Source organism: Mus caroli, unplaced genomic scaffold (genome assembly GCF_978045245.1).
Source record: "Mus caroli unplaced genomic scaffold, Mus_caroli_1 scaffold_1, whole genome shotgun sequence".
In the NCBI taxonomy this organism is placed as follows: Eukaryota; Metazoa; Chordata; class Mammalia; order Rodentia; family Muridae; genus Mus; species Mus caroli.
The window spans coordinates 151,479,295-151,493,704 of record NW_028227256.1 but is presented as its reverse complement, the minus strand read 5'-3'; positions in this window follow the sequence as shown (position 1 = coordinate 151,493,704).

Here is a 14,410-nt window from a genome sequence, read left to right as displayed (position 1 = left end):
CTATGTGGCTGGAAAGATGGCTCAGTGATTGATTAAGAGCACTGGCTGCTCTTGAGAAGACCCAGATTTGAGTCCCAAGGATCCACACGGTAACTCAGAACCATTTGTAACTCCTGTGCTGGGGAATTTCTTCTGGTCTCTGTAGACACCAGACATGTTTATGTTGCAGCCATACATGGAGGCAAAACACCTCTGCACATAAAATATTTAATAATTATAAAAAAAACTTAGAATTACACCTCCTTTATTAGTGCTACCATTGTGACACACTGCATACACTTGGCTTATTGGTTGCTTGTTTTTCTAGGCAGATCTTGCTATGTTTCCCTGGTTAGTCTTTAACTGCTGAGCTCACATGATCCCCCCCACCCCCACCTTAGCATCTCAGGTACTGGGATTTCAGGCATGGACCACCAGCACTAGAAGTCGAATACCTGTGCTGACCTTTTTTCCTCTACTAAGGATAGTCGCCTCGAGGTAAGTTCATTGTGGGGGTTTTGTTTTGTTTTGTTGTTCTTTTGTGTGTGTGTGTGTGTGTGTTTTAATCCTAGCATGGTTCTTGATATTAATAAGATTATACGTGGGTTATAAATAATTCTTTTAAGCCAGGGTTGATCCTGTTTTGATTTTGTTAAGCATTGTCACAGTAATGACTTTATCTAGTCTAGCTCTCCACACATCTGCATCCTTCTGTGATGGATGAGTCCCCCACCCCCCATTCTCAGGAGTTGCAAGGGCTCTGACAGAAATGCGACAGCAATAATTCCAGCCTCCACCTCAACCTGTCAGCAAAGTTCACAACCTCATTTTCTTTATCCTCCTAGGACACCTCTAAACATTGATCTTTACCCACATCATACAAACTCCTGTCTCCTCCTCTTTCTCCTCCCCTTTCTCCACACATCACATTCTTTAAAAATCTTCAAAGTTCCCAGGCATGGACAGAAAGAAACCCTTAAAGCTTGGAGCCAAGGAGGTAGACCAGTAGGAAAAATCAAAGAGGCACCAAAACTCTCTTATCACAGAAAGAATGGCTTCCAGTCAGTCAGACTGCTGGGGACTGGATCACAGTTTAGGACTGAGAATCGAAGAATACTCCCTTTCTTTCTTTCCACTTCAGTTAAGAAAAAAAGTATTTAGAAACTGAATTGAATTTAGAAATAGAATTAAAAGCTGGCAAGAGAGCTCAGAGGGCAAAAGGAGTTTGCTGCCAGGCCTGCTAATCTGAGTTCAGTCCCGGAAACTGGATGGTGAAGGGAGAGAACTCACTTCCGAAAATTGTTCTCTGACCCCCCAGATGTGTCCCGTGGCACATGCACAGCCCCTTCCACGCTAAATTAATTTGATTTGTAAAATTATATTGAGTTATTGCTTCACCAAGCCTTTAAGAACATAAAAGACCATGGAGAAGCCAATGTTGAAGAAAGAGGGGCAAAATAAGCCCAAGTATCTCATGAGTGCCTGCCAGGTGCCAGGCAGTAGACCAGACAGTAAATCAGTCATGGCCTTAAAGTGCTTACTGTCTATTGTGGGTAAGCAGCAGCACCTATTGCCAGGTGTGGTGGGACAGGTCTTTAATTCTCAGCACTCAAGAGTTAAAGGCAGGGGAATCTCCGTGAGCTTGAGGCCAGCCTGATCTACATAGTAATTTCCAGGACAGCAATGTTACATAGTGAGACTCTTCCTCAAAAAAAGATGAAAGAACAAAAACAAACAAAGATAGCTATAATAACAGCTTCATTTACTTAATGCTGGAATTCCATAAGACATTATATACAAACATTTTAACATATATTGAAAATACATGTATAAACCTAATATATGATATATTTCGTTAATATAATACATTATATGTGATAGACATTGTTAGTGTCTACATAAAACATTAAGGTCTGGATGGAATGTTAAGGCCTAGGTAAAGTGTTAAGGCCTAGCTAACTATTACCTGGCTAGCCTGCCTTGATAAGGAAACTTTCTCATATGTTTCTGCTGTTACTAGGAAACTTTCTAATACCAAGTTGATTATATATTTTGTTATGTGCTGTGCCCTTGGAAACCAATCATGATAGAAGTCAGAAGAACTATTTTGTATAGTTACCCATAATAAGCTTGGATCCAAACCAACCACCCAGCAGCTCTTCCTGTGCCTGTGGATAAGCATTGATGGTGTTTGTCTCTGTAAGCTGCCCCTGGAATGGACCCCAACGTAAGAGATATAAAAAAGCATTTAAAATAAGACTTCCATTTCAAGGAGTGGTCAAGAAAAGTTTAAGTTCCCAAGACCTCCCTGGGAACGGACATCCTACTTGGCAGAAAGAGACATGTGTGTGGGTAACTGACATCCCGTTTGGCAAGTTAAGACATGAATGTTAGACGGGCAAGTCCACTGCCACAGCTGAACACCCCAACCAATAGGAACAGAATAAGTATATACCAAAGACATGTTCTAAGGAAATCCTTCATCCCTAAATTCTGATTGGTAGAATAACTTGCCACAATGTTTGCAGATCTCAGGCTTTAAAAGCCTGTCAGACCTTAACTCTGGGGTCACAGCTCAGCTCCTGAGGTGTTTCCCAAACCCCAACAGACATATTATATAATAATATATGATAATATATATGTATCATATATTTAAAGTATATAAATATATTCAAACATATTGAAAATATGTTTAATAGCAATGATATATAACAATATATTTAAATATATGATACAATTTTACATAATATATATTTGATTACACTGGCATTTTAATGTCATATCACAGTTATGAAGAAGATATTATATCTCCCATTTTATTTATTTTTTTAAAGATTTACTTATTTATTTCATGTATGTGAGTACACTGTTGTGGTCTTCAGACACACCAGAAAAGGGCATTGGATTCCCATTACAGATGGTTGTGGGCCACCACGTTGTTGCTGGGAATTGAACTCAGGACCTCTGGAAGACCAGTCAGTGCTCTTAACCACTGAGCCATCCCTCCAGCCCATATCTTCCCCTTTTATAAATGAGTCGACTGAGGCACCAAGAAGTTAAGTATCCTCCCCAAAGTAGTAAAATCACAGAGAAGGAGTGAAAACCAATGAGACAGGTGCTAAGTATATAGCTTAGACAGCACACTGCACAGAAAGCATTCTGGGGCTGGAAAGTTGGCTCAGCAGTTGAGGCGTGAGCTATTCTCGCACAGAACACCAGTCATGTGTGTGTGTGTGTGTGGTATGCACACACACACATACATACATGTAGGCATAAACACTCATACACACAAAATAATAAAATAAGTAACTCTATAAAAAGAAAGGAGCCGGGCGTGGTGTCGCACACCCTTAAACCCAGCACTCGGGAGGCAGAGGCAGGCAGATTTCTGAGTTCGAGGCCAGCCTAGTCTACAAAGTGAGTTCCGGGACAGCCAGGGCTATACAGAGAAACCCTGTCTCGAAAAACAAAACAAAACAAAAAATAAAAATAAATAAAAATAAAAAGAAAGGAAGCCGGGCAGTGGTGGCACACGCCTTTAATCCCAGCACTCGGGAGGCAGAGACAGGCGGATTTCTGAGTTCAAGGCCAGCCTGGTCTACAGAGTGAGTTCCAGGACAGCCAGTACTGCACAGAGAAACCCAGTCTCGAAAAACCAAAAAAAAAAAAAAAAGGAGAGGGAGAGAGAGAGATGGGGGTGGGGATAGCAAAGTGGGTGTGCTAGAAGCCTGGAAGCATGCGAAGGGCTGCTGGACAGCCTGGGCAAGGTCAAGGTCTCTTGAAGGAGTTGCTGTCTAGCCATCCTGTAGGTCAGGTTGGTCAGGTTCTGGCTAGGTAGGAGGAGAACTGAAAAGCATTCCAACCGGGGCTTCTAGTACCTCAGAAGATATAGACACTCCGTGTCACTGGGGACGCACGTAGGAGACAGAGCCAGAGGGGAGGGAGGGCCCACACCCTCCAAGGAATGTGAAGAGGAGCATGTTTTTAAGTGCATCTGTGCCATAGCATGTATTATTGCTTTTCATTGCTAGGTAATATTTCAGCATTTATAACACTTCTTTTGGCCCTTTGTCAGCTGGTGGGCTTGGTTTTCAAACTGAACATTATCTAGAAGGGGGTAGCTCTGAGTGGCTTAGTATAATCCTGACCCTTCCTCACGGCTCTAAGTCAGTTCCTCCAGGGGCAGGGACATACTGTTTGCTGCTGTATCTTGTGTCCGATTGCTAGGTCATAAACCCCTCAAAGGAAAACAATGTAGCCGCCGTTGTGTGTAGCCATCGAGAATGGCAAAGCTTTCCAACTCAGGAATCCTGGGTGTGGATTTCAGATGAACCACATCTACCATAATGCAGCCCCCAGTCCCTCGGTGACTAATGAAGGTGGGTTGAGAGTCAGGCATGTTACAGGTAATTTGCACTGCATAAATTGTAGCTCTCATTGCCCTTCTGTACCTTATACACTCTTACTATACAGACCTTCATGGTTTGGCTCCTTCAGCTTTATGGCCTACAAATCCCACCCTCCCCTGCACTTGGCCCTCCATCAACACCAGGCTGCAGCTGTTTTCTCAGATCTGCTATTTGGGATCGCCCACTCATGCCTTTGACAGGCTGTCCCCAGTACTTGAAGCACCACTCCTCTCGAGACCATTTTAAATCCCACCTCCTTAGATCTGCTCTCTCACACTGTCCCTCTACTGAGTTTCCTCTTCATCGTGAGTCTTGTTCATGCTTCTATTCCTCCGCATCCCTCTGACAGAATCTGTCTTAGTTGGGGATTCTATTCCCGCACAAAACATCATGACCAAGAAGCAAGTTGGGGAGGAAAGGGTTTATTCAGCTTACATTTCCTCATCACCAAAGGAAGTCAGGACAGGAACTCACCCAGGGTAGGAACTTGGAGGCAGGAGCTGATGAAGAATCCATGGAGGGGTTCTGTTTATTGGCTTGCTTCCCCTGGCTTGCTCAGCTTGCTTTCTTATAGAACCCAGGACTACTGCCCAGGGATGGCACCACCCACAATGGGCCCATCCACCCTTGATCACTAATTGAGAAAATGCCTTACAGCTGGATCTCATGGAGGCATTTCCTCAAGGCAGGCTCCTTTCTCTGTGATAACTCCAGCTTGTGTCAAGTTGACACACAAAACCAGCCAATACAGAATCATACAGGACATTTCTGGCTGTCCACCCTTCTCCTAGATGGCAGGTGGACAGGTCTGTGTCCTGACTACATGATCCAGTGCCTAGAACATGACAGCCAAGAGTCATTGTGACTCCACTGAGTGAATAATGTGACAAGGAGCAAAAGTCTTGATAAATTGATGTAGGGCAAGTGTAGTAGGCTATCTGTCTAAGGGCAAGAGTCTAAACGTGAGAGACAGAGGCCATTCAGAGAGCCTAATTTGTGTTTTTGTGATAGCCACGGCCATGATTTTAGCTGTTGATGACCCAACACTATGAAGAGAACAAGTTTTAAAAAAATTGGGTGAGCAAGATAACTCAGTTGAGTGAAGCCTGAAGGTTTTCTCTTTGATGGTGTGTATGTGTCTGTCTGTCTGTCTGTCTGTGTCTGTCTGTGTGTTTTCTGTTTGGTTGGTGGGTGATTTGTTCATTAGAGATGGGGAATTTCACTTTACAGTATAGCATAGGTTAGCCTAGAACTTACTACCTAGCCAAATCTGGCATAAGAATTGCAATTATTCTATCTAGCTCTGAGGTAAGTACTGAGATTACAATATGCACCACCATATGTGGCTTGTGTCATCCATTTGAAAGGTCATCCGAGAAAGTTAAGGATTTTATTGATTTGGGCAAGGGGGCTAGAGAGATGACTGAGTGATACATATTGCTTTTCCAGGGGACCTGAACAACATCTGGCTCCCACATCGGGCAGCTTGTGTCTAGGACATCCAACACATTCCCACACACATACTCGCATGCACATAATTACAATGATAAGAATAATTTTTAGAAAATAAAAGGAGATGAGAACAGCTTTTTAAAAGATGTATTGATTTCTATTTTATGTATATGGATGTTTTGCCTGCATGTTAAGTCTGTGCACCACCTCTGTGCCTGGTGCCCATAAAGACCAGAAGAGGGCATCAGATCCCTAGAGCTGGAGTTGTATACTGTTGTAAGCTGCCACGTGGGGTCTGGGAATAGAACCAAGATCCTCTGGAATAACATCCAGTGTTTTTAACTGCTGAGCCATCTCTTCAGCCCTAAGATTTTAAAGGACAAAGAGCCAAAAATATTGGAGGAGGACCAAAAAAGAGAGGTATCCCAACAGAAAGTAGAGAGAGAAAACTTGGTTTTTTTATTAAATTATTTTATTTATTTACATTCCAAATGTTGCCCCCTTCCAGGTCCCCCTCCCAGAGTTCTTCAACCCATTCCCCTCCCCTTTGCCTCTGAGAGGATGCTCCCCCACTCACCCACCCCCTTTACCCACTTACTCACCCAGATGAAAGAAGCTATGGGTTTGGCAATATGGCAGCCACTGTGGAAGATCCAACTGAAGTAATGTCGGCAAATATCAGGAAGATGAGGTGGTAGGGGTGGAGAAGGAAAAAGAGGACTATTCACCCAGGTGGTCATTGAAATAAAGCAACCCTCTTCCTTTTTTAGAGAGCTTCAGTCCTTGTAGTGTCTCACAAGATGGCTCCTGAGGCCCACAACGAGCCTGGCCTCACTGTTTGGCTTTTTAGAAACTGACTCTCTGTCCTGAGTTGTGCCTGCCTCCTCTTCCCTGGCATTCTGATTGGTCTCGGCTTTATGTAGAGTCGATCCCACAGACAGGGTGGCTGAGTCTTTCTAAAACCAAGTAACAAATGGACAGCGTCAAACCCTGATCCCCAGACAACGTGCCTTTGGGGACTCCTCCGCCTTTGATGTGTCTATGTGTCTCATTCTTTCTCATAGAACATTTCTGTGAACCCCTGCACAAAGCTCTGCTTAAAGTTTTTCTCTTAATAAACTCCAACTCTTCTTCATATTGGAGGAGGGGTGGAGGGGGAGAGAAAAAAAAAAAACAAATTTCAGAAGGTCTTGTAGGACCTTGAAGGAAAAGACAACTATATTTGTATTAGTCAGCTTGTGTTACTAAAGCAAAAACACCAAAGGCCCCTGACTTATGGAAAGAAAAGCTTTACTTAGTGTACAGTGTTGGAAGTTCATCCCGCTGATTTGGCCTCTGGTGAAGGAGGCAGAGAATCGAGATATGAGTGCAGCAAGAGAAAGAGCTACTGGAATCAGGCTTGCTCCTTCTATAATGATGTTCTTGTGAGAACTCCAAGAGATGCAGCAGAATGGCCCTGGAATGACAGGTGAACTACACCCTCCAAAGTAAGCTCTCTGTGACCTAATGACCTTCCACTAGGCTGCAAGTTATCAGTGTCCCACCCTTTGTAAAAAAGGATGAAGTAGGAGCCATCAACATAAAGACCTTTTTCTCCTTGACCCCCCACCCCCCACTCTCCCTCCCCCTTATTATTTATTTATTGCTTTCATTTTTTGGATTTATTTTTGTCTGTTTTCTTTTGAGACAAGGTTTCTCTCTCTATGTAAACCAGGCTGGCCTGGAACTCATAGAGATCCTCCTGTTTCTGCCTCCCAAGTGTGGTATTAAAGGAATGTGCCACCATGCCTGGCTTAACACAGATACCTTTGGAAGGCAATCAATATCCAAATATATTCTGCCATACACTGGATAAAAACTGAATATAGGTAAGGAAGAAGAGCTAAGGAGGGCTAATTGATTTGGGAAGCCTTAATGATCTCACTGGGTAGGAGCTAGCCTGAGAACAATGAGAAGCATTCAATACCAGTGCTAAAGTCAGTATATGTCATCCATGCATGCCTTCGATCTGCAGTCGGCCATAGGAGCTCCTAAGATGATAGGCATCCCTGAGGTACTGGATAGACAGGTAGCAGCAACTTACTAGACAGCAGAATGTCTGGATATGAAAGTGACCATTGTGACCCTCATGGCTTCATGAATGCATGCTCCATTCATTGGCACTCTCTTGACTTCAGCCTCAATTCCATTACAAATTCTTTTAGGGTAGGGTCCCGACATAGTCATATTTGCTTGACAATACCAAGCAAAGAGTCACTAAAGACTGCAAAGTATGTCCAGTAAACTATTTGAAGGAGAAGTAGATGCAGTCATCAGGTGTGTAAACCTCCCCTGTTTGCTCTTCCACTAGAATGTAAGTTTGAAGAAGTTGGAGATTTTACATACCTGGTTGACCGTTGGCATCAGTGTATGGCCCCAGCAAAGGCCTGGCTCATCGAAGGCGCTCAGTGACTATGAAGTGAAGAGATGGTGGAGCTGACAGGAAGCAACCTGAGAGTGGAAGACTCAGATCTGGGCCAGTGCAAAGCATTGAGACAGCTCCACCCTGACCCTGGACTCTTCTGTTCTCTGACCAAGTCAACTCCCAATCCCTCACCACCTCCCCCATCCCACTGCCCCAGCCCAGGAATGAGGGTGGGGCCTTGGATTTACAAAACTCTCAGTACATTTTATTGGATCAAATGGTGACCCATGCTCCCCAAGATGAATTCAATAAAACCAGCTAAAGAGTTTGTTAATAATCCTTTTTTTTCCTTCCTACTTTGAGGTTTTAATCCCATTAAGAGGAGAGCTGGAAAGACAGACCATTAGGGTCTTTCCCAGCTCCTACAATTAATCCCCTTGTCCTTGTCTGTCAGGGAGCTGGTGAGTGAGGAGAAGTGCCCTTGAAGAACTTGGCTCCTGTGAGTACCATAACAAGATTGGCCAAGAGCAGGTCCTAGCATGCACCCTCCTGTCTAGTTTTCTTGATGTTACTGCGTATTTTGTCAGGATCATTCTGGGAATGTGACTTATGTCACCTCCTAGCCCTAAGGACAGATCTCAGTGCCTGCTAGAAATGGCTAACCCTTTCCTGCCCCTCCCGACTTACTTCCAAACCTTCTTACAAGCCTTCCTAGCTTGCTGAGGAAGGCCTTGGAGGCTCAGGGGAGTTCTCTTATTGACATTGGTGGTGTTAGTGGTATTGAGTTTTGCTTTGTTTTTCTCCTGATTCAAAACAGATGGAACAAGGAGAGAACAGTTGAAAAATTCTAAAAGCCACTTATCTTTGGCATATTGTGAAGTGAAAACAGAAAGGACTAGAACATCGGTTCAGTAAACAAGCACAAGCGTGCATACACACAGCAAGTGTCTTTGATGATCCTGACCAGCCCTGTCCAGCACAAATATTGATCCATGTCTGGGATTTAAAATCTCTAGGAGACACACTTAAAACAATTCTTTTAAGTTGTTCTTCTTCATGTCTATAAAATCAGATGTATGTTTTCTTTTTATGGCACATCTCAATTCAATTTCTTTTTATGGCACGACACATTTCAAGCTCTTAATATCTACACGTACTTCTCTCATCGTGAGCAGCAAAGCCATGTCTCATGTTAGCAAGAGCATGCTAGCCCTTGGAGGGTGAAGGCTGGAGGATCAAAAGTTCAAGGTCATCCTTAACTACATGATGAGTTAGAATCTCCTCTAAGCTACCATAAGTCCTGTTTCAGTGTTTAAAAACATACACACTGAACTTTGTTGGAGAAGGTGTTCTAGGTGGTTAGGTGAACCATGGCAGAGACTTGGCTACAGTTGCCATAGCAAAAGCAGAAAGAAGAAAAGGACAAAAGGGCATGCTGTGAAGGAGGGACTACCAACCAGACTTCCTGGCAGATTGGTAGAGGGGAATAAAGAAAAGCAGAGAGAGGAGGGCATCAAGGACACCAGCTTTGATGTCAGCCTAAGCATGGAGAGTCTAACAGCCTTCTCTTCTAGACCTAAGTGGTTGTTCTGCTGTCCTTGGGGCTGTCGCCAGACAACTAGCTTTCCTGGTCTTCCTCAAGAATTTGTCTCCTGTGTTTCAAGGCAGTTGCTGTTCTTTCCTTCTTTCTCTCTTTCTTTCTTTCTCTCTTTCTTTCTTTCTTTCTTTCTTTCTTTCTTTCTTTCTTTTTCTGTTTGTAATTATGCACTCCTGAAATCTGCAAGAATTCAGGTTCACATTCCTGAGGGAAATGTTCTGGTACATTTGGGCCAAAGAAGTGCTGAGAAGGTGGCCTGGTTCAAAACACTGGCAGGACTAAGCAGGCACAGTGGCCCAAACTAACATACTCATTTGTCCCCGACGACTGGGAAAAGGCTGAGACTTACTCTCAGTGTGAGTGTCCCCCAGCAAGGCCTTCAAAACAAGGAGCAGAAGGGCGAGCCTGCATGTGTCATAAACATGGCTGGAACAACAGAAGGCAGCGGGCCAGCTAGAGACATAAACAAGTTCTTAAAGGAGCCCCAGCAGCACTTTCTTGTTTCCTCTAGGCAAATGTTGCACTTTAGTGCACACTTGATACAATGGCTAGACTGTATATGAAAATTCACATAAGCACATAAGCATTCCAACCGTGTCTTTAAAGAGGGAAGGACGGATCTGTCATGTGTGTGCCTGGGGTGGGCTGAAGCAAGAGCAGAGCCTACAAGATGGGTGCTTTATATGGTGGTGAAGGCCTGACCCCAACCCTTGCTTGACCCTTGTGGTCTAGGACAAGAAGGAATAGCAGCCAGGTGCTAGCATTTACACTAAAACAGAATTGGTACTACTTTTACCAGAAAGAAGAGCCCTAGACAGATGATATTTCCCAGAAGAATTGAATCTGGGGCTTTAATAGACCTGAGTTTAAGTCCCTGAAGTGGCTAGATCATATTAACTATGAAGAAAAGAAGCCTCCTGCTCAGTCTTTCCAAGTGCCAGCTGACCTCTGCCTAGGCATGGGCCCAGCATTGCCCAGGCTCAGAAAATGGAAAGACACAGACCAATAGTGTATTTGAGTAGGGACCACAAAAACAACTCAGCAGTGGGCATAAATCCTGGGCCTGGAATCCCATAACTATTTAACGACTCCCTGGGAAGCAAGGCTGACTTTTTCTGGTTCAGGTCTTTCCCTTCTCTGGCATTTCCCAGGCGATTGCTGGGGAAGTGTCAGAGGCATGTTGTCTAGGGAGACCTCCACCACGGATTCATTTCTAACATTAGAACACTACGACCTGAAGTCCACCTGAAGGGGATTCTCAGGGGAGGGATAACACCTCCTCCACCAAGCCAGGATAAGAACGCAGGGACCAGTGAAGGTAGGGTGACAGGTTGTGCAAAAGAGGAGCCAACAGCTTCTTGTGAACCAATTTTGAGTTCCCTTGAACAACCAATAAGACTCAATCGTCGCCAGGTGTGGTGGCACACACCTTTAATCCCAGCACTTGAGAGGCAGAGGCAGGCAGATTTCTGAGTTTGAGGCCAGCCTGGTCTACAAAGTGAGTTCCAGGACAGCCAGGGCTAAGAAAAACCAAAAAAAAAAAAAGACTAGATTGTCACTTAGGGCATACAGCACTACATCTGGCCACCGGAAATTTTAATTCTTTTTGTTGACTTTTTTGTTTAGTTAATTAGCTAGTTATTTTGAGACAAGGTCTCACTGTGTGGTGCTCCCATTTGGCTTGAAACTCCCTGTGTAGACCAGCCAGGTCTCAGACTCACAGAGATTGCCTCATTCTGCCTCCTGAAGTCTGAGATTAAAGGCGTGCACCACCACACCTGGATAATTGCTTTTTAATTATTATCGACTAGTACATGATTCTCCCTCCAAATGATACCTACGGCCTGAAGTTTAAAAAAAAAATCTAATATTTCATTTATTTGAGTTTTCCTCTTCAAACCATTACTATATCTTCTTATTCAATTGAATGGCATGTTTTTCTCTAGATTACAACTGGCCTTAACAGTGCGGATGTGACACTCCCTAGAATTAGCAACAGAAAGCTCCGGGCAGCTGAAGGCTCAGGCATCCTGCTAGTACTTCGTGAATACACCATATCTAATCTGGTGCTTGGAGAGCAATGACCCAGAAATCAGTTATAGATTTGAATGTCAGCTTTGTTATTGAATTGTAAAAATTTTAACAAGTCATCCCTTCTTTGTACTGCCCACTTCCATAAGTAAATCTAGGACACAACGAATTCAAAGCTAGAGAGAGCTCTGCTTGCACAATGCTGCCTTGTTCTCAAGTGTAGGATCTGGAGCCGGGGATTGTGTAAATTGCTTGCATTTTTAAGCAACAGATATGCATGTAGGAAAGTCCACTGGGCGACAAACAAAAGCCGGGTCTCAGATAAACCCCCGAGCAATATCCTAAGGGAGATTTACAAATCTTAAAAGGTCGCCAGCTTTTCACTGTGCCTTTCCAGAGCTCTCAGGATGGATGCAGGGTTTTAAACAAGAATGAGCTGTGACTTGCAAGGAGACTCTGTCGTGGGAAAGAAAGCACATTTGGCCAGACAGATTAGCTTTTTGTTTCTAGGGAGCTGGCATTATCCTATCACTGGGCGCTAGAAAGGAGAGCGTTTCCTCCACTCAGTAGAGTTTAGAACCCTGTTAAGGTTCGAAAGGAAGAAGGGAGCAGGGGCTTTGACTTACATGGAACTTTAGGTTGCAAATACCTTTTTTTTTTTTTTTTTGGACCGGTCAAGAACACACAGAGAACTCTTTCTGTAGACCAGGCTGGTCTTGACCTCACAGAGATCCGGACTGTCTCTGCCTTCTGAGAGCTGGGATTAAAGGCATGCACAAAACGTCCCGTGCAAATAACACTCTTGATGTCTCTTTTGGAGAAGGTGATACACCTAGGAGAGGAAAACCCAGAGAGAGAGAGAGCTCTGCAGAGTCTAGTCTAGTTAGATGGCCACTTCTTTCTTTACGTGTGTAGGTAGTCATTCATTCACTTATTTTTGTGTCTCTGAAAGAGTCTCGCTGGGCCAACTGGATAGCTCAGGGGGTCAGAGCACCTTCTAGCAAGCCTGATGACCTGAGTTCAGGTCCCAGAACCCACATGGTAGAAGAAGAGAATTGACTCCATCCGTTGCCCTCTGACCTCCACACTCTCAACAGGACGTAGCTACACGTGTAGAACCTATACACATAATAAACTGAAAAATAAAATGTAATCAAAGGGAAATTCTCACTACGTAGCTCAAGCTGGCCTAAAACTCACTGTGTACCCCTCCAGCTGGGATTACAGATGTGTTACCACACCAACAATCAGTAGGGTGTGTGTGTGTGTGTGTGTGTGTGTGTGTGCACGCGCACAATTGGTTGGTTTTGCTGTTGTTATTTTTTTTTTAAAGATGTATTTATTTATTTTTCTTTTTATGTGTATGGATGTTGTATCTTCCTGTATATCTGTGCACCACATGCATGCCTGGTGCCTGTGGGTGCCAGAAGAAGGTATCGTATCCCCTAAAACTGGAGGTCAGATGGTTGTAAACATCCATGTTGGTCCTGGAAATCCAACACAGGTCCTCTGGAAAAACAGTCAATACTCTTAACCACTGAACTATCTTTCCAGCTCCCAATAACCAGTAGTTCTCAACCTGTTCTTCCTTTCAGTGGGCCACAGAGGGTTAGCCTGATGTTTGTTTGTTTGTTTGTTTCTCTCACTAGAATGTGAGTGCTGTGAGGATCATATGGATTTCATTTCTATCCTATTTCCTCAGCCTGCTAAAATAACTTACAGTCAATTCGTAATCAAATCTGTCTTGGATGGAAACAAATAAATGAACAATTTTATCTCTTTCTAGTTCCTGGATGCCTTTGTAAAACTCAGTTGAGAACCATCCCTTCCTGCCATTCTGCCATTTATGTAATGCATGTTCTATCCTATGTACAATTATGGTAAACAAGTATACTACATATAAATTTATATTTACTTGTACATATCTAGAAAATCATTAAACCACATATTTAGACTTAGTATTGTGCTCCATAATTTACAAATATATAAATGAGGCCTTCACGCAAATGCTTCATATCCCAAAGGATACTCTTGCTTCCCCTCAGTCACTGTTATCTCTACACAGCCCCTCAGCAGAAGCTTGGCGCTGCCTTCCCCAGAGGGGCAGTCTAAAGGAGATCAACACTGAGGCCCAGGATCTTGTCTCTCCCAGGCTGAAACATCAGGAATTGGCCTCTAAAGATGATGTAATGATTTTCAGTCGGGTGAACAATAACAAGAGATCCCCAGGGAAAGAAAACAGAAAAAAAAAACTTAAATGTAGCACTCGGAGATGTAGCTGGAGAGATGGCTTAGTAGGTAAGAGCACTGACTACTCTTCCAGAGGTCCTTAAATGTAGCTGGAGAGATGGCTCAGTAGGTAAGAGCACTGACTGCTCTTCCAGAGGTCCTGAGTTCAAATCCCAGCAATCACATGGTGGCTCACAACCATCCGTAATGAGATCTGATTCCTTCTTCTGGGGTGTCTGAAGACAGCTACAATGTACTTACATATAATAAATAAGTAAACCTTTAAAAAATATGTAGCACTCAGAAAAC